Here is a 20,526-nt window from a genome sequence, read left to right as displayed (position 1 = left end):
TAAATACTGAAGCTCTGAAGAAAGCAAAGAGTAAGCAATTTCTATGTAGGATTGACACAATGGGAGTTAAGACCATCATTGGTCATGCAAAACAGGTGATGGTGAGTTGGCAGCCCACAGTACTCCCCACCTGAGCTTGTATTCTATGGAAGTCAATGAAAGTATGTTGTAAAATAGACTGCTGATTCATTACAACTCAGTTTGCAACACAACCAAATTCTACTTTCACCTTCAATATTGACTTCAGCAAATATTCTTCAGTGCAAAAATTTGAAACCTTGTCATTTGACATAGAAATGCAATGAGTTTCATTATTTTATTTTCAGATAGCTCAGTTTTGTGTGATGCAATAGAATAAATGATATTTCTTGACTACTTTCTTTTTGAATCAATTATTGGTGGTGTAATCAGACTCATACCTGATAAAGACATGCTTCCAGTACACAACCTCACCCATAGGAAATACATATTTGGAAATTAGAATAGACATTGCATGATTGTCTCTTGCATTGATGCTGGCTGGCGGTAATTTTTTTTAGGCAAAGGTGAGGACTGCAGATGCTGGAGATCAGAGATAAGATTAGATTGGTGCTGGAAAAGCGCAGCAGGTCAGGCAGCATCCAAGGAGCAGGAAAATTGACGTTTCAGGCAGGAGCCCTTCATCAGGAATGAGGAATGATGAAGGGCTCCTGCCCAAAACGTCGATTTACCTGCTCCTCAGATGCCGCCTGACCTGCTGTGCTTTTCCAGCACCACTCTAATCAGGTCATGTTTTACTTTATCTGTTTGTTAGCCTGAGTTTCTGTTAAATAAAATATCATACAACAGGATTTCCTCTGTTATGATGGCGGAAATGTTCATGCTGTTAGAATATGAGCAGAGTTTTCGGAGCAGGTTGCTGAATATAATTGATCTGCAGCCTTTTCAGCAAGCTGTGAGCTGTTGATCAAAATATTTATTTTCTCAGTTTTGTAGTTACAGTGTATCAATGAAGCAGGAAAAACCTCAAGGAAGAGTTGAGTAATTGTGTTAGTGCTGGGCTCATATATCATTGGAGAGGTATGGAGCCTTAACCACAAACATCAGCTCCCTCTGCCATTGATGCTGAGTAGCAGCAGTGCATGCCATCTACAAGATATACTGCAGACATTTACCAAGGCTCTTTAGACAGCACCTTCCAACTCCATGATTGCCACCCTCCAGAAGGGCAGGGCAGCAGATACATGCGAATGCCACGACCTGTACTTTCCCTTCTAAGCCACTCACCAGCCTGACTTGAAAATATACCACTGTTCCTTCAGTGTTGTTGAGTCAAAATTCTGAAACTAAATCCCAAATGGCATAGTGAGTCCACCTACAACACATAGTCTATAGTGGTTCAGGAATTAAGCTCACCATCACCTTCTCAAGGGCAGCTAGGGATCAGTAATAAATTTTAAGACCATAAAGCATAGGAGTAGAAATTAGACCATTCAGCCCATCGAGTCTGCTCAGCCATTCAATCATGGCTTATAAGTTTCCCAATCCCTTTCTCCTGTAACCCTTGATCCCCTTGATATTCAAGAACCTATCCACCTCTGCCTTAAATATACTCAATGATCTGGCCTCCACAACCTTCTGTGGCAATGAATTCCATACAGTCACCACCCTCTAGGTGAAGAAGTTCCTCCTTACCTTCATTCTAAAACGTTTTCCCTTACTCTAAGAGTTGGTTTGGTTACCAATGTCCACATCCCATACATGAATTAAAAAAAGAAAAATGTACTCTGCAGAGTAACCTCTTCATTTAGTTTGATCGTGTTCAATGTCTGTTTGCAAAACTATAGAGAATAAGCAACTAAGATACTAATGTGAACTGCTAGACGATGGAACTCTATCACAGTCCATTGTATTATACCGAAACATCCATTTCTTTTACTTCAGAACAATGTATTTAGTCTGCACGTTTTCAGTGATTGAAAGTAGTAACTTGATTGCTTACACAATAACCACAAAAGGCAAACAAAAAAGCCGAAAGAACTGCAGATGACGGAAATCTAAAACAAAATCAGAAATTGCTGGAAAATCTCAGCAGGTCCGACAGCATCAAGCAACTAAGATTCTGTTCTGAATAAGGGTCACTGGACCTGGAACGTTAACTCTGATTTATTTCCACAGATACTGCTAGACCTGCTGAGACTTTCCAGTAATCTCTGTTTCAGTTAAAGAAATGTCCATGTCTTCATGTGAAAAGAAAGCTGTTAAAACTTGCAGTTTTAAAGTGCTTTCAGGACCTATGTACACCCAAAGCATTTTACAGCCAATAATTATCAGAACATAAGAAGGCACCAAATAAGAATAGTTAATCATTTGGTCCCTCAAGTCTGCTCCACCATTGGTTAAGATTATGGCTGATTTTATAATGGCTTTAACTCCACTTCCTGCCTTTCCCCCAAAGCCTTTGACTCACATGGAGATTAAAATCAGTTTAATTCAGCTCGGAAGATATTTCCGGGTAAGAGAATCCAATGACTACAACTCTTCAGGAAAAGAAATACTTCATCCTAAATGGGTGATTCTTACCTTTAAGATGAGGTCCATAGTTTCAGTATAAAATGAAAGAAAGCAAGCTTTGAGCAACTATCCTGTCAAACCATCTTGGAAAAATGTATGTTTTAAGGAGATGATCTCTCATTCTTCGAAACACCAATGAGTATCAGCCTATTCTGCTCAACCTTTTCCTCATAAGGTAAACCTTTCATGGCAGGAATCAGCCTAATGTACTTTCTCTGGACTGTTTCCAATCCATGCATGGTCCAGCCAAAAACAGCACTCTAGACGTGATTTCACAAACGTCCCGTACTGGGATTGTTAGATTGTCCAACTCGAAAACTTCATCCCCTTGGAGCAATTATGACTGAGATACGATATTCTTCTGTACAGCAGCATTCCACAGCATTTCTCCTTGGAAATTATAGTCTACTTTTTTACTCTGCCTGCCAATGTGGGCAACCCCAACTTTTCCCATACTCCATCTGGCAGTTGGTAGAAACTTGAAGACTCGGAGAAAGTGAGGATTGCAGGTGCTGGAGCTCAGAGTCGAGAGTGTGGTGCTGGTAAAGGACAGCAGCTCAAGCAATATCTGAGGACCAGGAGAGTCGATGTTTCAGCCAAGAGCTCCAATGAAGGCCTCTTGCCCAAAACATTAATTCTCCTGCTCCTTGGATGAAAAAGCTCGAAGACGTCTATTGACATCCCAGTGGTGTAAGGATTGCTCCATAATTACCTATGGCATGGAGCAGGTTGGTCTCAGATCCAAAGTTCAGTCTCGCCTAAGTTATCCAATCTCAGCAATGGGTCTCAAAGGAATATCAACAACAGCATTTTTTAATACTTCTATATTTTGGCAAGGTGTTTTGGAGTACTAATCTTATTCATAAACTTTCAAGTCATATTGAACCAACATTTGTGGAATCAGGATTCTTTGTGAGGCTTCCAAACCTCTTTTCCATTGCTTGTTTCTCTTCACACGCTTTGTGACATTAATTTGTGTTTCTCTTAAAATCCCTCTGATCTACTCATTATTGCACAGAGATCTAGGCAAACCTGGAAGCTGTTCTCAAATTATATTTCTTTAATGGACCTCTTATAAAAGTGAGATCTCTCTTGTGAATAGCGTACCAAATTTAATTTCTCATTGTGATTACAAAGCTTTGTGCACCAGTTTGTCACTCTGAGTTAATAGCATTTTTCTGTAAAGATGCCTCTGTAAACTAATGTTTTTATTTTAAATTTCAAGCTGAAATAAGAACTTAATCAGCTCATCAGATCTAATTTGAATTCATCATAGAATCTCTATGTGTGGAAGCAGGCCATTTGGCCCATTGAGTCCACACTCCCCCCTCCAAAGAGCATCTCACCCAGACCCACCCCACTAACGCCCCATTTCCCATCGTTAGTTCACCTAACCTGCACATCTCTGGACACTTTAGCATGGTCAATCCACTGACCCTATACATCTTTGGACTGTGGAGGAAACCCACGCAGACAGAGGGAGAATGTACAAACACCACACAGACTGTCACCCAAGCCCCCAGCATTGTGAGGCAGCACTGCTAACCACTGAGCCACACTGCCACCACATTGTAAATGCTTCATATATATGGTAATTATCCTTGTACTTTATTGAAAGATTTAAAATAAATTAGATCACTCGTCATAAATGAAATATCATGAATTTATTCCTGGGGGAGTACTGCTGCTCCCTGTGGTTTGGATGAAAACATGCTATCCCATTCTAGATGGAGTGAATGGGGCTTCAGCTGTACCAAAGCATCTTTGATGCTGCCAATGCACGTGAATGGATAAAACTCCCATTCATCTTTCTGTCTTGAATAGCAGAGAATTTACATATGCAGAAAACAGGGAAGAAATCCAAAGGTAAATTGCAAATCCATCTAAAATGTATAATGTACGTTGTAACAGAAAGGTTATACACCAGGGACAAACACATATTCACTGAGTACTTTGATTGGTGTGACCAGGTGAACAGGGATTAACCCTTTCACTCAGCTTCAATTAAAATATCGTACTCATCAAATTTAAGGGGCCAATTACAAGGATTTCTTGTTAGCAAACAAATTTACTCTTCTGGCAAACTTTAGCTGAGGCACCTCAAAATTCCCTATGGGATTGTTTTTGTTAAATTCGCAGTCAATGGTGGAAACAAAACATTTTCTTGGTGATATTCTGGCTAACTGAAGTGCAACTAAAATAGTTCCTTTTGCTACACCATTATACTTTCCTAAGGCAATTGAGAATAAACTTTATGAGCTATCCTTGCTTGCCTGCTATCTAACTCCAGTATCCATTGTTGGATTGGTCACTTTAACTGCTTTTTTAAGCACTCAAAAGAGATTAAAAAGGCATCTACTTCAATCCCTTGATGAATATTAAGTCTGGCTTGGGTGTGGTTCTTTCACCAATGGTACATTCAGTCAGATTCTCACTTTACAGCTAAAGCTATCACAGTCTAAACTCCTTTTCACTTTCCCTTTAATGCATCTCTTTCTACTTTTCCCTTTCTTGGTATTCTGTCTGTTCTTTCCTCTCACCCCCTTTCTCTCTCTCTCTCTCTTTCTCTCTTTTTCTCTCCTGCCTGTTCCTCTGTTTTTTTTTCTGGAATTCACTTTACTATTTTTTCTGTTGGAATTCCATCTTCAATCTTAGCTATGCTAATTTCAGCTCAGTTGGCTGGGTGGTTTGTTTATGATGGTAAAAACAATGACTGCAGATGCTGGAAACCAGATTCTGGATTAGTGGTGCTGGAAGAGCACAGCAATTCAGGCAGCATCCGAGGACAGGCAAAATCGACGTTTCGGGCAAAAGCCCTTCATCAGGAATAAAGGCAGAGAGCCTGAAGCATGGAGAGATAAGCTAGAGGAGGGTGGGGGTGGGGAGAGAGTAGCATAGAGTAGTTGCAGTGAGAGAGAGACTCCCTGAGGTTCTTGTAGAGAGAGGAGGAAAACTTCTTCAAGGCAGGCATCCTTGCAAGAGGATTCGCAGTAGGGTTAAAATCAACGAGGTAAAAACAATGACTGCAGATGCTGGAAACCAGATTCTGGATTAGTGGTGCTGGAAGAGCACAGCAATTCAGGCAGCATCCGAGGACAGGCAAAATCGACGTTTCGGGCAAAAGCCCTTCATCAGGAATAAAGGCAGAGAGCCTGAAGCATGGAGAGATAAGCTAGAGGAGGGTGGGGGTGGGGAGAGAGTAGCATAGAGTAGTTGCAGTGAGAGAGAGACTCCCTGAGATTCTTGTAGAGAGAGGAGGAAAACTTCTTCAAGGCAGGCATCTTATGTCTCCATGCTTCAGGCTCTCTGCCTTTATTCCTGATGAAGGGCTTTTGCCCGAAACACCGATTTTGCCTGTCCTCGGATGCTGCCTGAATTGCTGTGCTCTTCCAGCACCACTAATCCAGAATCTGGTTTCCAGCATCTGCAGTCATTGTTTTTACCTCGTTGATTTTAACCCTACTGCGAATCCTCTTGCAAGGTTTGTTTATGATGCCAACAGTGTCGGTTCAATTCCCATACTGGCTGAGGTTACCATGAAGGAATCTACTTCTCAATATCTCCCCTCACCTGAGACATGGTGACCCTCAGGTTAAACCATCAGTCTTTGTCAAATGGAAGAGCTGTCCTATGGTTTGATAATACTAGGGCAACTTTACCTTTATCTTTACTAATCAAAACTAAGGAGTCAATGCCAGGGTTTCCTTGAATGATAGAAAGCGAGAGGATTTATTTACTTTCTCTGAAAAAATAAAATACAACATTAAACATATACACAAATATAGGTTGAAATTTAAAAAGGTTTAGTACAAAGGAAAGATCAAGAATATAGAGTTAAGGTGTTAGCTTAAAACCTGAGACCATTATTTTTCATGTATGTCTTATATCCTCAACTGTGGTGATGTTTGTAAATATCCTTGAGTTCTCAGTAAATGGCTAGAGAGAGAAAGCAGCCTTTTAGTTCTACTGTTATGGATCCATTTTCTTTTCTCTGTTCTGCCAAAAAGCAATTGCTTGAAATCCACTTCCTTTATGTATTCCTATGTCTAGCTTCATTGTTTTTTTTTCTAAAGTGGATAAGGTACAGGCAGCTTTCATCCAAATTTGTGAAGCATGCAGAAAGGTATAAATGAAACATCTGAGTCACCAAAATGAGTCATTCTAATGTCATGGTAATTTCAGTTCAGACTGAATTTTATTTATTGATGGTTTTACGAACTGGCTGAACCTGGGATCAAGTGATCACTGTGGTCACCTTAAGTCAGGGTCTTTCCTTCTTTAAGCCAGTTTTGCTCATGGGAGGTCCTAGGTATTCAAATCCAATGATGGAAATCAAACTTTGAAAGTCTATTTTTACCACTGTAGTAACATGATTTTATAACCTAATCTTGCTTTAAGAGTACCCTGTTTTCTTTCTGAGGGAGGGAAAGTAAATTATAAGATTTCAATTGACTCTCAAGATGTAAACATGAACATTTCTGTTCACATTGCAAACATTATTATCACATTTGTTTTAGCTGACACAGCAGTTAGTTAAACATTCCAGTTGCCATAGGAAGAAGTTTGAAATATGAGCATCAGAAATGTTTTGGTAAGCAAAAACTATCGAAACAAATACAGATTTAAAAATATCTGGTATGAAGAGAGAGCCGCCAAGAAAAATAACAGGAAGGTAAGACTAGAAATGTGTCAGTACAGAATGAATAGTTCATTCATTGCTTTTGTGTGGCATGCATAAGTGGCATGTTCAGTGCTAGCATTTAATACCACTTTTTGATATTAAAACGTTGGAAAATTTTAGGATCCTTTTATCACTTCTACATTTTTTTAAGAAATGAAACTATTCAAATGTAATTGTCTTGATCTGTAATACAGTCCTATTCTAAAACCAGTATTATTTCGGTATAATTTTCAAACCATAACATAAAGTCACTTTACATAAAGTGAATATTCTATTTTTAAACAACTCCATTACATTTTGTAGGTAATATGGAGCAAATATTGAATCATCACATAGAAGCAAGGCAGAGTTAGTTTGGAAGAAAGCAAGCAAATTGATGAAAATTTAGTTTTTTTTAACTTACACTTTTTAGCACATGTATTGAAAAGTAAATATCATGCATAAATATGAAGCACCAAACTAGCACTCAATCATCCTATTTTACTGATTAAAATGTTCACACAGCACAGACATTAGATATAGATGAAATTTGGATATATTTGAATAGTCCAACATTTAATTCACTGAACCAATAATATCTGGTTGGGATGAGTACTGAATGGGAAATTGAATGCTCCTTTAAAGGACACTATAGTCTGAATAATATTAGGAGGAGATTATTAGGATCTTGGATTACTGAATTACTGACTCATGAATTATTGCTGTCATGTAGCCCTCCATCACACACCTCCACCCAGATGCATGTATACTTTCACAAGATAATCCCAAATGTTAGGTACTTTGAAAAACATTGACATCCCATGCAAAATCTCAAGACTTACGCAATCTTCCATCAGAAATGTGTTTTTGCACATGTGTTTTTGTTGGATAAACATGTGAATTCAATGTTTTAGTCTGCAATTGGGAGCACATTTTTGAAAGTCTCTTTCTTGTTTAATCTGATGAAGTTAAGGTGGCTTTACTCCGATGAACTGGATAAGATAGTTACAAATGATAGATTGTAGTGAAAGCTGAGAAGGCTAAGCTGTCGCTGCACAGTCATTTAAGCTGTTGTTTATAGGACTTCAATCTTTTCATTCACCATGTAATCATAACCAAAGGGTGCAGGAATACTTTATCAAACAAACTGTAAAATGTTGAATTCCTAATGGCAGGACGAGATGCTGAGATAAAGGCACCCATTAAGGTAAGAGAGGAGTGGATGAGGTAGGACCCAGAAGGAGACAGACCAATGACAGAGTTGGAAGTCAAGAGCAGAATCAGTAGTGTTAAAAGGAACACTACTGTGGGGAGATCCTAGAAGCAGATAGCCCAGCAGGAGAGTTGCTTCAACTAAATCAAAATGTTATGACACAGGAGAACAGGTCAACAACTGAAATATTACAATGTTTTCTCTTGCCTCTTGTGACTGAAATTGAGTTCGAGCCTTAGAGATGTACAGCATGGAAACAGACTCTTCAGTCCAACTCATCCATGTTGATCAGATATCCGAAATTAATCTAGTCCTATTTTCCAGCACTTAGCCCACATCCCTCTAAACCCTTCAAAGAAGAACAAAGAACATTACAGCGCTGGAACAGGGCCATGTCAATCATATTGTCTATCTAAATCTGCTGTCTATTTTCTAAGGATCTGTTTCCCTTTTTTCCCTGCCCATTCATGTATCTGTCGAGATATATCTTAAATGACGCTATTGGTCCTGTCCCTACCATCTCCGCTGGCAATGCATTTCAGGCACCCACCACCCTCTGCATAAAGAACTTCCACGCATATTTCCCCTCAAATTTCCCCTCTCACTTTCAACTCATGACCCCTAGTAATTGAATCCTCCACTCTGGAGAAAAAGCATCTTGCGATCTGCCCTGTCTACACCTCTCATGATTTGGTAGGCCTCAATCAGGTCCCCCTCAACTGCCTTCTTTCCAATGAAAATAATCTTAATCTACTTAATCTCTCCTCATAGCTAGCACTCTCCATACCAGGCAACAACATGGTGAACCTCCTCTGCGCTCTCTCCAAAGCATCTATAGCCCCAACCTATTCAACTTCTCCCTATAGCATTAATCCTCTAAGCATAGCAACACCCTTGCAAATCTTCCCTTTCAAGTTTCACAGTATCTTTCCAATAGAAGGTAAGTGTGATAGAAGTTAAGTAAGTACAGCTTTAAAATAATGCACAAATAGTTAATATTTTAGAAGTTCATGCTAAAGTACCTCTACTTGATAGATTTTAAGGGTTTTGGTTGTTTGATATAAACAAGAATAACATTTTCTGGTCTATACTTGAGTAAGACTAAAGTCATAATGAAAACAAAGATCCGTACTCTGTTTAGTTAAAGGATGTCTGGGGAACTCCGGCCTGTGGTTTGCACATCCTACACTATATGGGAAATCCTAGATACGCTGGCCTGGCTGAGCATGTGTGCATGAGGTCCCTCTGGCTGGAGTAACTAAAGCTCCAGACTTTAGAGGTTGAGCAGTAGCTAGGAGCATGATAGAACATAGAACATAGAACATAGAAGAATACAGCGCAGTACAGGCCCTTCGGCCCTCGATGTTGCGCCGATCCAAGCCCACCTAACCTACACTAGCCCACTATCCTCCATATGCCTATCCAATGCCCGCTTAAATGCCCATAATGAGGGAGAGTCCACCACTGCTACTGGCAGGGCATTCCATGAACTCACGACTCGCTGAGTAAAGAACCTACCCCTAACATCTGTCCTATACCTACCCCGCCTTAATTTAAAGCTATGCCCCCTTGTAATAGCTGACTCCATACGTGGAAAAAGATTCTCACTGTCGACCCTATCTAAACCCCTAATTATCTTGTACACCTCTATCAAGTCACCCCTAAACCTTCTTTTCTCCAATGAAAACAACCCCAAGTGCCTCAGCCTTTCCTCATACGATCTTTCTACCATACCAGGCAACATCCTGGTAAACCTCCTCTGCACCCGTTCCAGTGCCTCCACATCCTTCCTATAGTATGGCGACCAAAACTGCACACAATACTCCAGATGCGGCCGCACCAGAGTCTTATACAACTGCAACATGACCTCAGTACTCCGGAACTCAATTCCTCTACCAATAAAAGCCAGTACGCCATATGCCTTCTTCACCGCACTATTTACCTGGGTGGCAACTTTCAAAGATCTGTGTACATGGACACCAAGATCCCTCTGCTCATCCACACTACCAACTATCCGACCATTAGCCCAGTACCCCATCTTTTTATTACTCTTACCAAAGTGAATCATCTCACACTTAGCTACATTGAACTCCATTTGCCACCTTTCTGCCCAGTTCTGCAGCTTATCTATATCCCGCTGTAACCTGCCACATCCTTCCTCACTGTCTACAACTCCTCCAACTTTCGTATCATCCGCAAACTTGCTCACCCAACCTTCTAACCCCTCCTCCAGGTCATTTATAAAAATGACAAACAGCAATGGTCCCAAAACAGATCCTTGCGGAACACCGCTCGTGACGGCACTCCAAGATGAACCTTTGCCATCAACTACTACCCTCTGTCTTCTTCCAGCCAGCCAACTCCTAATCCAAACCTCCAACTCACCCTCAATGCCATACCTCCGTATTTTTTGCAGTAGTCTTCCATGGGGAACCTTATCAAATGCCTTACTAAAATCCATATACACCACATCTACCGCTTTCCCCTCGTCCACCTCCTTAGTCACCTTCTCAAAGAATTCAATAAAGTTTGTGAGGCATGACCTGCCCTTCACAAAACCATGCTGACTATCCTTGATCACATTATTCCTATCCAGATGTTCATAAATCCTATCCCTTACAATTCTCTCTAAGATTTTGCCCACAACAGAAGTGAGACTCACCGGCCTATAGTTACTAGGGTAACCCCTACTCCCCTCACAAGGCTGAGGGGTCCATTCACAAGGCTGAGGGGTTCATGGCTAGCATATTTCAGGATGTGGTCACCTTACAGTTTAAGGAAGTGCACACATGAGCACTAGACAAAAGAAGGGGACCAGGCAGGTAGAGATGGAATAACTACTCCCCTTCCCAATGTAAGGGAGGTTGGGGTGCTGAGTGGAGAAGGAAATACTGTGGTAGATCAATAGTGGTTGTGAGAAGAGTAAACAGGCACTTTTATGTAGACGTAACTCCAGCAAGGTCTGTTGGTTCCCATATACTGGGATCAAGGTCACCATGAGACATCTGCAGAGCATTCTACAGGGAGAAGGTAAACAGCCAGAGATCATGGTCCATGTTGGGACATATGACATCAGAAGGAAGAGAAATGAGGTCTTCAAGACAGACTGTAGGGAGTTAGGTTGGACAATAAACAGCAGAACTTTCAAAGGTTGTCATCTCTGGGTTACTTCCAGTGGCCTTGTATAGTAGTGAGTTTAGAAATAGAAAGATAGAGCAGATGAATGCATGGAATTGATGATGGAGGAAGAAGGACTTTGACTCCTGAGATACTGTGACCATTTCAGGAGGAGGTGGGGACTATACAAGTTGGACAGGTTACATCTGAATAGGAACATTAGATTAGATTAGATTAGAGTGTGGAAACAGGCCCTTCGACCCAACAAGTCCACACCGACCCACCGAAGCGCAACCCACCCATACCCCTACATTTACCCCATACCTAACACTATGGGCAATTTAGCATGGCCAATTCACCTGACCTGCACATGTTTTGGATTGTGGGAGGAAACCAGAGCATCTGGAGGAAACCCACGCAGACACGGGGAGAATGTGCCTGAGGCGGGAATTGAACCCGGGTCTTCTCTTCTCTTCCTTAGCAGTGCTAACCACTGTGCCACCGTGCCGCCCACGAAGAAGATCGACATCTTCATGGGGAGGTTTGCTAAAACTGTTGGAGTGGTAATGGAATATAACCCTGGCAAATAGTTAAGGAAGCAGAAAGCTGAGATAGAATTTGAAGATTGTGAGTCTGGAATGTAGGAGAAACAACAGCTAGATAAAAAAGAGGTGAGTTTAGCATGGCGAAATGGAATATATTTTAATGCAAGGTGTTTAAGGAACAAGACAGATGAGCTGAGGACCTAGATAGGCACCTGGGAGAATATTGTATCTATGACTGAAACTTGACAAAAAGCTAAATTTTTTAAGTTATAAGTATTCAGACAAGACAGAGAGGGGCAGAGAAGAGAAGTGAAATCACAATATTGATTAAGGAATAATCAACATTCCTTATTGATTAATCCTTAATAAGGAATAAGCAGTGAGAAGGGGTGATATCATGGGAGGATCATCAAATGAGGCCACCTGAGTAGAAGTTAAAGTACAAAAGGGGCAAACATACTGTTTGATTTGTTTGTGTTTGTTCCCTCAAACAGAAGGAGATAAAGGATCAAATCTGTCATCAAATTTCAGAAAAGTGTAAAAATAATAAGGCAATAATACTAGGGCATTTTAATGACTCTGATATTATCTGGGATAGTTTTGGTGTATTAGGCAGAGAGTGAGCAAAATTTATAAATTACATACAGGAAAACTTTTGTGGCCACTTGATAGAATGGCCTACAAAAAGGAGGCAGATCTGGACCTGATATTTGGAAATGAGCCTGGGCTGTGGAAGACGTACATAAAATTAGGGAAACAGTTTGGAGATAGGGACCATAATTCATTTAAATTTAAACTAGTTATGGAAAAGGACAAAGATGAGCCAGCATTAAAAAATTAAAATGGGGAAAGGCTATGTTTGGTAAGACAAGATATGAATTATTCTCTGTGGATTGACAGCAGCTACTTTAGACAAAAATGTGTCAACACAGTGAAAGCAATCAAAGAGGAAGTCGCAAGAGTACAGGGCAAATGTATTCCTGTAAAGAAAAGACCAGAGAACTCTGGATATCAGAAAGGTTAGGATTAAGAAGAAAAGAGAAGCTGGTGGAGATACTGAGAATAACGACGGAAAGAATAGGTCCCACTAGGCTCATTAGGGGTCATCTTTGTAGGGGCCCTGAAGACATCAGGCTGGCTAGTCTATAATTCGCGGTTCTTTCCGCTATCTCCCTTTTTAAATAGAAGGGTTACAATAAATATTCCAATCTGTAGGATTGCACTATTGCATTAATTTCAACTTTAGCCAGCAATACAACTCTGAATACTGAAAACCCTTGGATATTCAGTTCCTATTCCTGACCACCCTGCAGTCATGTCTCTGTTATCCCAAGTTTATTATACATGCTTTCACCCATTTTCACAATTAATTCATCCATGTTATTGTGAATGTTCCACGTATTAAGGCACAAAGCCTTAAGATTTGTCTCTTTTAGCATCACATGTCCCTGTGGCCATATTTCATCGTCGCCCTTGATTTCTCTGCCTATCACTTCTTTTAAATTCACTTTTCTATCTTTTGTTCTTGTCCTTTATTCCTTGGACTCTGGAGAGTATTGGAGATTAGAATGAGATTGTGAGCATATCCACAGCTCCCTGAAGATAGCCAGGCAGGTAGATCATGTGGCAAAAGTGAGGACTGCAGATGCTGGAAACCAGAGTTTAGATCAGAGTGGTGCTGGAAAAGCACAGCAGGTCAGCCCGCATCCGAGGAGCAGGAAAATCGACGTTTCGAAGAAAAGCCCTCGGATGCTGCCTGACCTGCTGTGCTTTTCCAGATCGACCATGTAGTCAAGAGGCACATGCAATACTTGTACTTATTCATGAACGTATTGAATACAGGAGCATGGAGGTTCTGTTGGATCTGTTTAAAATGTGGATTAGGCTGGTTATTATTTAGATGTTCAATGACATTGCTATAGCCTCCAGTCTTAGTGGGAAAAAACTGCAAAATAGACTTAGTGCTTTTAGACCTTGATCGACCAGCTAGGACATGATCGGCCGAATGGCCTCGTTCTGCACAATGAACATCTATGATTCTATAAATCCACACACCCCATCACTTTGAAATAATCCTACCATTCAAGTACTTTATCTAATTCTCACATCCTCACCAATTCTGCCAGTCTCACATCCATCTCTCACCTGTCCACAGAAGTCTAACTATTCAGTAATGGCAGGCAGATCAACCAGACACAATGCTTCACAAACTCTGTATCAGCAAAGTAAGGGAAAGGAACCTCACTTAAAAGTGAATTGAGAAACCAGACTGGCTCTTTCTTGGAGCTGAATGTCAAGAACATTAAATGGAACTGCACTTTCCAAAACGGGAGATCATCTGCCAATCAGGATCAAATCAAAATATGAATTAGCAACAAGAGTAGGACATTCAGCCCCTCAAACCTGTTCTGCCATTCAATAAAATCATGATTGATCTGTGTGTTTCAAATTCCACATTCACATCAACTCCTGATAAACTTTGATTCCATTGTTTAACAAAATTTGTGAAGCTCTCTTTTAATTGACCCAGTCTCCATCTCCTTCTGATAGAATTCTAAAGCTACACTATCCTGAGAGGGAAGAAAATGTTCTCATCTCTATCCTAAAAGGGTGACAGCTCATTTCAAAACACAGCCCTGAAGTTCTTCTACATTGATCTTAAGAAGCTTTAGGACCTTATATATTTCAGCAAAATCATTCTTCCCTCTTTTAAACTTCAGTGAAAAGAAGTTCAATCTGTCCAACCTTTCCAATCCTTGTGAAACAATGGAATCAAAGTTTATCAGGAGTTGATATGAATGTGGAATTTGAAACACTCAGATCATTTTTGATTTGAGAGTCATTGTCACTCCTCACGATGTATGGAATGCCATCATGACTGAATTGTTCTTTCAGATATTCTACAATCCCACCGGGCAGTCACTGACAATAGCTGGTTTGATATGCAATTGTATGAATAGTATCTGACAGTAACAAGATAATCAGTTCCTTTGAGACTGAAGAGCTCTCTGTCAAACTTTATCAATTGTTTGTCTTTAATGTCATATTTCTTGCAGTTGCTTAAATTGAAATTTATTACAAGCAATGCACAGACTGATGTGGTCCTTAAGTTCATTGCTCACCTTTGGCCATTAAAGCACTTGCATTCCTGAAACTAGACTGAAATTCCAGGATGGCTTACATGGATGGACTTCAACATTTCTTTACCCTTGTCCTTGCAGATAATGATACTTCTTTATATTTTGACACTGAACGTCATAAAAAAAATCCAGTTCTGTCTCGTATTGGCTTTCATTTCCACCAGAGCAGGGAGAGGAAAATTAATGGCTGTTTTGACTTACCCAGTAAAACTGTATCCTGTCTTTTTATTTAAACTTTTTTGTTTACTGTTTTCTTCGGTAGCTGACTTTCTTACATCTCTGAAAATCCACACATTTCAGCTATACCACTCTTGTTATCAGTGATGGCCTTAATGGTTGCCACAAACTGTACAAAAACCACTGACAGTAGAAGTCACATGATGATGGCAAACCAGCCATAGTACAATTATATTTTTCCAAGTGATTAAAGCAGGTACTTGTCGCACAGACCAGTCTAGAAGTAGTTAAAAGAATTCAGGACAGACCTTTTTGAGCATCTTCTGTGATATTGGAACCAGCAATGCTACAAAGTCAAATTTCCTGGTCTTTAGGTCTTTTCAGGCCATAATGAATGGCTATCCATTTAACTTAGCAGAGTGATAGTGGTATAGTGGTGAGCATAGCTACCTTCCAAGCAGTTGACCCAGGTTCAATTCCTGGTCATCACACTATTGTGGTTTGTAAACAGGCTTTTAGGTGGCACAGTGGTTAGCACTGCTGCCTTACAGCACCAGAGACTGCGGTTCAATTCCCACCTCAGGCAACTGTCTGTGTGGAGTTTGCACATTCTCCCCGTGTCTGCATGGGTTTCCTCCCACAGTCCAAAGATGTACAGGTTAGGTGAATTGGCCATGCAAAATTGCCTGTAGTGTTAGGTGAAGGGGTGTGAGTCTGGGTGGGTTGCTCTTTGGAGGGTTGGTTTGGAAGTGTTGTGCCGAAGGGCCTGTTTCCACACTGTCAGTAATCTAATCTAAACAATGAAAACTAACTAAAAGAAAAGGCAGCCAAAGCATATTTACATCTGATTGTGTTCAAATGAGCTCATACTGAAGTAATCAAAACTAATGTCTTTTAGAATAATTCAGATCAACTATCTTTGAACTAACTCAGCACTCATTCCTTCTTGCTGCCAAACCGTAGCAACCTCTGAAATTTTGTTCAGTGAAGAACAGATTGATGTCCATCTAAATATATGTCTGAATCTGACATCTGTCGGGTTTTACTGAGCCAAGTCTCAAACGTTAACTCACCTCTGCCCTTACTCTCTGATTTGTATTGAACTGGGACATGAACTGTTAAACAGACTTCAATGTTCAATCCCACCTGGTTTGATAGCTGAAGTAATGACTGTCTGTTGACTTCTCTTTAAAACAGTGTTCGGTCTGAGCATGGTTTGTTTTAAAGTAAAGGACAAACCTGCATGTTTTAATGAGTTTATGAAGATCAAAGTGGTGCCCAGGCCAACAATGCTGAGCTAGCATTATGGAAATAGTCAAGCAGATTTGTGATGGCAACTAAGGTTACATATTGCCATGTTCCTTTGATTTTTGTCTTTATATCTGACATTGGACATAAGTGCTTATAATAGTTCAACTTTTCTGTGTTAAATACTGCACAGACCATAAACAGTGATTGATTCCTGACATCACCAAACATATCATCAAAGTTTTAAACTGAATTCTTGTGGAGCGTTCATTGTTGTATGCCTCGATATTGATTCAAACCAGTACGTTCTGAGTTCAGACTTAAAGTTTTATGGCTGTTTTGTGGCACATTCAAGATTCAGTTCGAATGCAACTGCCAACATACATTTAATTTGCAACTTTTTCAACTGAGTCACTTTATAAGGACAGATTTTATGAATTCAAGCTCCTCATGTGATGTTTTGTACTCTTGAAGCACAGACTGGGAATTCAAGTGCAGAGGTGAGCAAACCCTCTCCGCTAAGTGGATAGAAAATCCCACAGGACATGCTGACCTTGCTGTCCAAAATCTTGATGAATTCTTTAGGTACATGAACCACTTCGCAGAGAGCTTCAATGAGTAAAAGCATCACTACATAAGGTAGCTTTATGTAAATCACCTGGAATGTTTGGTTTTGTTCTTCTGTGAATAGGTGAAGTCTACACAATCACATTGTTAATAATGGTAATACTATATACTTACAATAATTATAGTTGATTTAAGTGTGATAGAGATTATAGTTATTAATATTTTTCCGGTGCCACTTGCATTGCTCTTTGCTATAACATTTTGCAGTTAATTTCCTGTTCACCTTTTTCTTGTAGTTCTCAAATTTTGTATGAAATGCTAAACACATGTCTAGGCAGTTGTGTTCAAAGACATGAATAGCTTAACCATTGATGGGAAAACATTGAGTTGGGCTTGGAAATGTCTGGTCTTTATTCCCTTGAGGATTTATTCCACACTTGGACTGAAAGTTAAAACTTGATGTTTCTAATGCCCCTCCTTTGGATGTTCCTGGGACAAGTGGCACTCATATCATGACACCAGCTCTGGAATTCTGCATGTTACACCTCCTTGGGATTCAATGTGAAAGGTGTGGAAATCAGATAGGATAATCCCTTAGGTCAAGACCACTTCCAGCTCCTGAACTATCCCCTCCCAGCACCTTCACTGAGACCAAACCATTATTCACTGGAACTTTTAGGAAGATGTCACTTAATTGACTTTGTGACTGATTTATTGAGTCATACAACATAGAAACAGGCCTTCAGCCCACATAACTATGCCAATCAACAAGCACCAAACTCCACCAATTCCATGCCTACTATGTCCTGGCATTTTAAGAGCTCATCCAGATATTTGTGAAATGTTCTGAGGGTTCCTGCCTCCACCACCCTCTCAGGCAGCATGTTCCATATTTCTACCACCCTCTGGGTGATTTGTTTTTTCTCAGATCTCCTCTAAACCACTTACTCCTCACCTTAAACCTATGTTCTCTGGTCTGAGAAGCATCTGCTATTGACGTATCGAATTATTCTTCCAGCATAGAGCCCCTGGAATGAAATGAATAGCATATCAAGTGCCTGATGAACTATATCTACCTCCCTGGACTGGGAGCAAATAAGCCTCTTGACTGATTGTGGTAGTATCTCCTGACTGACTGTCGTCACCCATGCTGACACTAAGGACTGTTCTCTTTTGACTTCCAGACATTCTGATTTGCTTGAAGCACTTGCAGTGTGTTTGCTGCATCAGCTGCTGGCACATGATGTTGGTGTGATACTGCTATAGGTGCCATATGACCATACAAACAACCATCTGCAGTCGGCTCTTCAATCTTTCAAGCCTGCCCCAACATTCAATCAGATCATTGCTGATTTGATTCTAACCTCAAATTCTCATCTGTCCCTGATAATCATTCAGCCCCTTGCTTAACAAAAATCTCTCTACCTCTTTATATTAAACATATTCATGATCTCTGCTTCCATCAGGTTTTCAGGAAGGGGGTTCCAAAGAGTCTGAGGGAAAAATATCTTGGTTTGTGTTCATAAAGTCACCAATAAAATTTAACTTTATTCACGTCAAAATATTGGAATTGAGCACAAAGGGCAGTACTTTAATGCAGTGGTGAATGTCTTGGGTTATATTTTTTGCATTGATTGTTTTAACAAAGCATACGTCTCTTTATTTTAAATGGGCTAATGCCTTCATTTAACTTGGATACAGAAGTTTGTTTTAGTGCATTACTTTACATTCAAGTTAACATACAAAAGCTTCTTTGTGCTTGGTTGGAACTATTCCTTTAAAAAATTAGTTTTTGGATGAGCAGATATTACTCTCTGTAATCACAGCAATAAAGATAGCTAGGTTATGTACTTTAGGCACTTGGTTCAAACATTGGTTGAGAATTTTAAGATAATATATTTGCATTGGTAGACACTGATGACATGAAAGCACAATGATTGAAAGTATCTCAGAAGAATTTATGATTTTAAATGGAAAGGGATGATGTGCAACCTGGAGGTGTTGATATGTTCCTTCTAAACTCTTAATATTGCAGATTAATTATCATCTTGTACATCTCCAGATTTGCACATCTGGTTTGGGAGGGGTTAGACATTCCTGAATTGAAGGTTCATTTTCCTGATTGCTGCTGAAATACCTAGATTAAAGTGTGAACTATGCTAGAGACAAAAATCACCTATAGTTCTAATCCAGCCTGCTTGCTTAATGTTATAGTTTTCAAGGTAAGGTTTCTGGCTGCTGAGATGCATAATGACCCCAGGAGTATATCGAACTTTAGTTAGGCCAAATTTGGAATATTGCGTACAGTCTGGACAGCAGAACATTTGGAGTGGGTACAGAAATGGTTCACCAGTACTTTGTCTGGTTTGTACTGTATCAGCTGTGAGGAGGGATTGGGTAAATGGTTTGTTTTCACTTGAACGTCAGAAGCTGAGGGGTGTCCTGACAGAAGTTTACAAAAGTATGAGAGACATTGATAGGATGAATGGTCAGGGTCTTTTTTTACCTAGGGCAGAAATGTCAATTGCTAGGGACATAGGTTTAAGCTGAAAGGGAGTAAGTTTAAAGGAGTAAAATCTTTTTCCACAGAGGGTAGTAAATACCTGGAATGTGTTAGTGGAGGAGGTGGTGAAGGCAGATACAACAGTAACATTAAAGAGACATCTTGACAAACATATGAATAGGCAGGGAATGGAGGTATACAGACAGCATAGAGACAAAAGTTTTTTAGTTTAGAAAGGCATCATGTGTCAGTATATTCTTGGTGAGCCAAATGGTCTGTTTCTGTACTGTACTGTTCTTTGTTCTTTGAGTGACCCATGGTCACCGTATTTTGATGTATTTTTGCATATGAAAACTTCCTAATATACTGTTTCAGTTGGTACATAATGAGGAATGCTTCCTTCAGTGATTGTGCTGTTTCCTTTAGATAGACAACTCTGCTTTGAAAAAGTACAACAGAAGAGCTCAAGTCACAAGTGTCATCATTGGCATCTGTGCAAGAGTTTTAAAATTTAGAGGACTATAATTTTAGATTTGAAATCTTAATGCACTGGCTCTTCATCTGTTGCTAATCTAGTTTAAAATACATTTATGAAAAGGATAATTGAAGCTGATTCAGTCTGAACTTTCGAAAGCAAATTTGATAAATATGTGTGAAGCAAAAGTCTGCACGGCATGGTTAAGAGATTACTGAATTGCACATTTCAGATAACTCTTTTAAAGAGCTGGCATGGTGTAGGATTATGTGCAGCATCTTTCAGATCCATGTGGAAGACAGAGAAAGGATGATGTAGGATCTTAATT

This window comes from Chiloscyllium plagiosum, unplaced genomic scaffold (assembly GCF_037043375.1).
Source record: "Chiloscyllium plagiosum isolate Xiang-an unplaced genomic scaffold, Cpla_swu_hap1 HiC_scaffold_1, whole genome shotgun sequence".
Taxonomy (NCBI): domain Eukaryota; kingdom Metazoa; phylum Chordata; class Chondrichthyes; order Orectolobiformes; family Hemiscylliidae; genus Chiloscyllium; species Chiloscyllium plagiosum.
The sequence above is the reverse complement of the archived record's forward strand: the minus strand, read 5'-3'. Positions refer to the sequence as shown.